We start from the raw sequence: 6,655 nt of genomic DNA on the forward strand, positions 1-6,655 counted from the left end.
AGGAATCTGATAGCATTGACCATGGAAGGGCAGAGGAAGAACAGAGTGATGGAGAGAGAGAGAGAGAGAAAAAAAGAGAAAAAGAGAGTAAGCGACTGAGGCAGAGAGAAAGAGAGAGAGGAAAAAAGGATGAAGTAAATCTGTTTCACCGAAGCCTCGAGGGCAAGTGTCACGATGCTCATCTCTCATTTCAGATGAAAAAAGAGCAAGCCGCCTGAACATCGCACGCAAAGTACTTCGATAAATGTGTCTTGGGAAAAAAGTTAAGAGAGCAGTCTAAAGAATTACACAGAGAGAGAGACAGCAAAGAGATCCACACAGTGCTACTCAGAGGAAAGGAAAAAGAGAAAGGAAAAGAGAAATACACAACCGAACGTTGTCGGTTGTGCATTTCTACAGAAGTAGCTGATTCTCTGTTGCCATGACAGCCACCTGACCTGGCTCCCCCCCCCCCTACCCCCGACACACACCCCCAACCCCCCCATCATGCACTAATCATATGAAGAGGCCTGTGCTTGTGTGCCATAGCTCCGAGATCAAGGGCACGCCTGCAGGAAGGGCTTCGTGAGAGCCAAACATTCCCAGCTGTGCGTGCGGACGCTCCCGCTCCCCACCGAGAGGTGAGAGAATGAAGAGGAGGGCATTCATTCAAAACACTCCAAGCGTCAGGCGGGAAGAGCAAACGCCTCTTACACAACACCGTGTGGACAAAAAAAAAACGCTTTTGATTTACTTATCCTTTACACCCGCCCTGCCCACACACACACACACACACACACACACACACACACACACACACACACACACACACACACACACACACACACACACACACACACACACACACACACACACACACACACACACACACACACACACACACAATCTAAAGCGCATCACTAGAGGGTGAAGGCTGATGACTAATGGCAAAGAGTTGTGACATGGGAAAATTCTGCGGCATCCTGACGGCATGTAAAAAATTAAAAAGTCCATCCCAGTGATGCAGCTAAACCGAGGAGACAGACGGCACCATTGGAGGCACTGCGGAGGGGGAGAGGGAGGGAGGGAGGGAGGGAGGAGGGGAACAGATCATATCTAAACCGACCAGGCACCAGCACCAGCCCAACCGGCCCTCAGCGAGCCACAACAGAAGCCCTTCTCCATACACACAGAGGACTCTGGTGCTAAAGTCAGACGCTCCAGGTTTGTTCTACAAACAGAATTGAGGTTCTGCTGAGATCTCAGTCAAAAACAAAAATCTTGGAAAACAAACACCAGTAAGACCAGTCATGCTTGGCCATTGGCCACACCAGTGGTGTCAGCCCAGAACTGACCAATCAGCGCGCCCCTAGCTTGTACAGGCTAGCGGAGAGGGAAAGGGTGAAGATGGGAGAGAAGGGGAGAAATGGAGAGGTGGGGTCAGTGTGTATTGACCCTGGCCTTCATCCAGCCACAGCGCACAACACCACCACCTACCCATCCACCCGCATCCGCGCTGCAGACCATTACCCCAGCGGACCAATTATCCTCGTGCGGCAAGACTCGGCCTTGGCGTGGAAACAAAGTGAACCCCCCCCCCCCCCAACCCCCTCCTTTTGCGCTGACCAGAACCAAACAAGACAGTCGGCCGGCTGGTCGGTCAGATGAGCCAGCTCATAGATAAAGCACTCGAGCGAAGCCCCGTCAGAGTCCAGTTCCTAAAATCCAACACCTTTCTGCTCGCACACACTCAATTAGGCAGCACTGTATGGTCCCTCTCCAGATGATAAATGATCAGGCAACATCAACGACGTGGGGGGGCTGAGGCAATTGTGTTGCTATGCTATACAGAGAGAGAGAGAGAGAGAGAGAGAGAGAGAGAGAGAGAGAGAGAGAGAGAGCTGGAGAGGAGACAGATCATTCCAAACATTTTCCTAGGAGGCTCAATTTGTTTATGTCACTAAAAGCCTTTTGGGGTCATGAACAGTTGGAGTTAGTTAACTCTAGTCTACTGTACAGAGCCTATGTACCTATATGAAACACACACACACACACACACACACAGACAGACATCTGACTCTGTGGTGGCCCTAAAGAGGGCCTTCCTAATTGGGCTTCAACATAAAACTGTTTTTCCGTTGCCTTGCAACGAGCCACCCCAACAGCTAACAGAACCTGAGACGGTGGTGACACAGCAGGCCATATGGGACAGGGGGGTGGGGGGTGGGGGGTGGGCTGTGGGTGACAGGAACCAAGAAGGGGTCAGCTAGAAGGAGAGCCCCACGTTGGAGAAGGGCTGTGAAATTCAGCCCTGAATGCCCGTCGATCTGCCCGTCTCGGACTTAGCTTGCCTCTTGGTCGCATTAGTGGTCATGTCATGGCATGTGCTGACAGCCGAGAGCCATTCATTCCTCAGCGTCCAGACCACCGGCCACAGCGCTAATGACCAGCGCACTGACCACTTACTCTTCAAACTAGTGCCAAGATACACACACACACAGAGCAGGGGTGGTGGGGGGAGATACAAGAAAGTGAAAGTGTGTGTGTGAGAAAATGATTAGGGTCTTCCTTGATCTCTAACTTTAATACAATAATAAACTGCATCACACACATTGTATTTATGTGTTGTTTTATTCCAACCCAGGAAAGAGTGAGGAGCCACAGTGATAACAGCGACTGCTGCGATACAGCCATTTTAGGAGATTACAGAACAGCAGCAAATGTCACATATCACATGGAGCAGCAAAGAGCAGGCACAGAGAACGCACAGCCAGGGCCCTGTGGCGCACACACACACACACACACACACACACACACACACACACACACACACACACACACACACACACACACACACACACACACACACACACACACACACACACACACACACACACACACACACACACACAGTAACCCAGTGTACTCCTATCACAGTCCCCGTCACAGCCGGATTTCCAGAACACTCCGCTGCCGAACATCCCATGCCCAGGCTCGTCTCCTCTTCACCTCTCTGCTGTTAGACCTGGCTGTGTGGCTAATAGCGTAGCGTAGCGGGCTGCACCTCGTCCACATCAGAGGAGGCCCTCGCCTCCACTGGCCTGTAAAATGCCTTTGATGTGGGGAGGGCTCCGCGCGGCTCGCCACCGCAGCGCTGCTTCTGAGGCCAGCGACCGCGGCTCAAACGGCCGAAAGGCCCACAGCGCTGATGGGTGGACGCAGGGATCCGCGCACGGGTGATAAAGGCCTCTCTCTCTCTCTGTCTCTTTCACTCTCTCCCTCTCTTTTTCACTCTCTCCCGCTCTCAAACACTCTCCTATTCTTTCGCTCCTCTTTCTTTTGCTCTCCCTCTTTCTTCCCTCTCATGCTCACATTCTGCCTCCCTCTCCCTCTGCTTGTTCATTTTCTCTCCCTTCTCACGCTATCTCTCTCTCCCTCTCCCTCTCCCTCTCTCTCCCTCCCTCCCTCCCTCCCTCCCTCCCTCTTCTCTCCAGGCTGGTGGCTGCAGTGGAAGCGTTGGGAGCAGGCGAGGGAGAGGATTAGAGCCGGAGCACGTGAAGGATGCTGCTTTGCTTTGTAGGAAAGAAAAAAAAAAAAGAAAGACTTGCGGGTGCGCTATTTCATGCTCCACATCCGCAGGTTGCCAAGGCAACCACTGCTTTTTCCCCTTTACTGGGGCGGTGGTGGCGTGGGGGGGTGATTCCCATGCCCAGTGGCTTACTCTAGTCACAATCTCGCAGCCTTTTCTTTCTTTCTTTCTTTCTCTCTCTCTTTCTGTCTGTTTTTGGAGCTCCACAGCACAAGTGAAATGGAGTCACCCCCACCCCCCTGCAAGGGATGACAAAGAGCCCCAGAATCCATTATAAACTCTCCTGAAAAGTCAATGGCCATTGACTGTGGCTTTGGAGTCCTAAATCACCATATGCACACACCCTGCTCAGGGCTGGCTGACACCTAGAGCCAGGAGCAGCCACCGGAAACGGCTCGACGGGCAGCTGATCAAAATTCAGAACTTTGTCATAAACACACCTTCTCCCTTTCCCATTTCCCCAATGGCCATCTAGTGCTGATGGCCACTCCATTCCAGAGACAGAAACTGAGAGGCCAGAGGGAGAGAGAGAGAGAGGGAGAGGGAAAAGGAGAGGGAGAGAGAATGACTGTGTAATAGTCTCTTACCTTATTGCTGGGGCATAAAATGGCCAAGGATCTCAGCAGATTTTCACAGCTGGAGGGGGGATAAAAGAGAGAGAGAAAACGCAAGTGAGCCACAAGACAATGTGCCGGACCGACAATAAAATCTTGCTGATTCATTGACACTGCAGCTATTAGCTGTATGGGGAGGAGGAGAAAGAGGTGCTTTAAAAACACACACACAATGACCAAGCGTTTTAAACCACCATCACTTTAACTACGTAGCTCAACAAGAAGCAGCACCAATCCTTACACACACACAGCTGTGTTAACCAATCCTAGGGTGGCCTGCATAAGTAGGGGCTCCTAGTCTGACTGACACACGATGGTACTAGAGATTACCTAGAGAAACCGTACAATCAGAACAGGGGGAATCGAGGCGTTAAGGGAGCGTAATTATCCCTAGCAACGTTCACAGAGGCCCATGTGCCATTAGCCATGCAATTCCGGTAAAAAGGGCTCTTTCTTGGGCACAGTGGGGGCTTTCGCGGCCGAGTACTTGATTCGCCCATTGGCCCGCCGCGGTGAGCCGGTCATTACCCCCCTCGCGCCCGCCGCAGAGCTGAATGGCACAGCAGGGGGGTGTGCGGGGTAGTGAGGAGCGGGCAGCAGGCAGGAGGCAGCAGGCAGCAGGCACGGGCACTGCAGGTCACAGCAACCCCCATCATCATTAGGCCGAGGGAGAGAGAGAGCAGTGCCGGGCATGCTGGGAGCCACTCCACTGGGCACCAGGCCTGGCCCCTGCTCAGCGCCACGGGGTGGGGTGGGGGGCGCACGCCCCTAATGTGGGCTATGTGGATAATGCATTAGGAGCTGCCCCTGCAGACGCAGCCTGGAGGGGTCAGAGGGGGGCTAGGGTGTGTGTGTGTGTGTGTGGGGGGGGGGGGGTAGTTAAGGCTTCTGGCTCCTTCCTCTGTCCATAGTTCACCCCCTCTGGCCAGAGCTCACCACCCCTCCCCGTCCCCCCCCCCTCACTTAAAAAGGAGCCCTCTCTTTAACCTGATTACTGTAATGAGCTTAGAAGGCTGTGGAGCATGCTGCCTTGCACACAGATGCAGCCTATTGCACTCCTCTCCGATCTCCTCACACTCACACTCACACTCACACTCACACTCACACTCACACTCACACTCACACTCACACTCACACTCACACTCACACTCACACTCACACTCACACTCACACTCACACTCACACTCACACTCACACTCACACTCACACTCACACTCACACTCACACTCACACTCGATGGTACTGGCAGTGGTGGAAATATGGGCCTGTCTAAAACGACTAAATATTTGCCGGTGAGTCAAAGCACTGTGGACTTGGTGAACCCAAGCATGTCCAATTTCACAATGGCAGAGATGGAGAGAGTAGGGAGAGAGAGAGACAGAGAGAGGGAGAGGGGGAGAGAATAAAAGATGAGTGCAGATGTAAACTGAGACTGGAGGACATTTGTGAGCTGTAAATGGACGGAGGCTGGGTCGGGTCGGCGTTTCGGAGGAATGCAGAGGAGAAGCAGCTTGGGGACCCCAGGCCAGAGTCCGCAGCGTAAACAATCTGCCGCTCACGAGCTTCGGCACGACGAGCGGGAAGGAGGTTGTGAAATCAACTTTTCAGAGGTCGGAAATGAACAGCCATCTCCCACCAACTCATCAATCCGCCATTTGAGCGAGAGCGCTAATGAAGTACATGTCTGAGGAGGTGGGGTGCTGGCTGAAATGTAATGATTGCACAGGCTAAACAGAGGACAGCAGGGAGAGGACCACAACAGGCAGAGACACAACGCTAAACACGCAAACCACACTTTGAAATCCTGGTCAGCTGGTGAGGCAACCCTGACCGTGGTCAGCATCATCGTCCGACCACATCAAAGCGGTAGCGTAAAGACGGCTTAGCATTTCGGCAAACCACAAAGGATCCCTGTTGTTTACGTTCCAGTTTCTTTCTTTCCATGACAAGGAGGAGGAGGAGGAGGAGGAGGAGGAGGAGGAGGAGGAGGAGGAGGAGGGGGAGGAGGATGAAGAGTACCACTGAGACTGTAAGCCAAGGCCTCCTGCGCAACACCTGGATCCCACACGTGGAACAGGAAGGGGAGGTGCTTGCGGTCTGAGCCAGTGGGAGCTTAGAGCAGCCCACGCGGGACATACATCATCCTCAGTGACATCATCTGGAGGAGACCCTGTTGCTGTGACTGGGCTCCTAATGTTCTGGAAACCCGCTAGTGCTTTTGATAGCGACCGCAACACAAACGTCAGGATCCTCCAAAGTCATAACTCTGGCCATGTTTAGGGAGGTGGGGGGGGAGTGTGGGGGAGGAATGTGACATCAATCCATAACAGAGCTTATGTTATAAAGATGAAATAACAGTGCAGCAGAGATTCTCCAATCAGACCCCATCGGGCCAGACCTGAGCCAGAACAGGGCCGGTGCCGTGCCAGAGCCCGTGGCTCTCGGGCGAGGCTTTTACGTGACAGAGGAGGGT

At 53.1% G+C, this 6,655-nt stretch overlaps 1 protein-coding gene across 1 annotated transcript in view; it reads right to left on the minus strand.

Moving 5' to 3' along the window:
* The window catches only part of tln2b (talin 2b), a 109,736-nt gene extending 105,529 nt beyond the window's left edge, over positions 1–4,207 (minus strand). The window contains exon 1 of the mRNA XM_062547951.1: positions 4,156–4,207. The gene's annotated coding sequence lies outside the window, so the exon portion shown is untranslated. The remainder of the gene's footprint in view (positions 1–4,155) is intronic.
* Between the last annotated feature and the right edge of the window lie 2,448 nt (positions 4,208–6,655).

The sequence above is a fragment of the Sardina pilchardus genome, chromosome 10 (genome assembly GCF_963854185.1).
Source record: "Sardina pilchardus chromosome 10, fSarPil1.1, whole genome shotgun sequence".
Lineage (NCBI taxonomy): Eukaryota > Metazoa > Chordata > Actinopteri > Clupeiformes > Clupeidae > Sardina > Sardina pilchardus.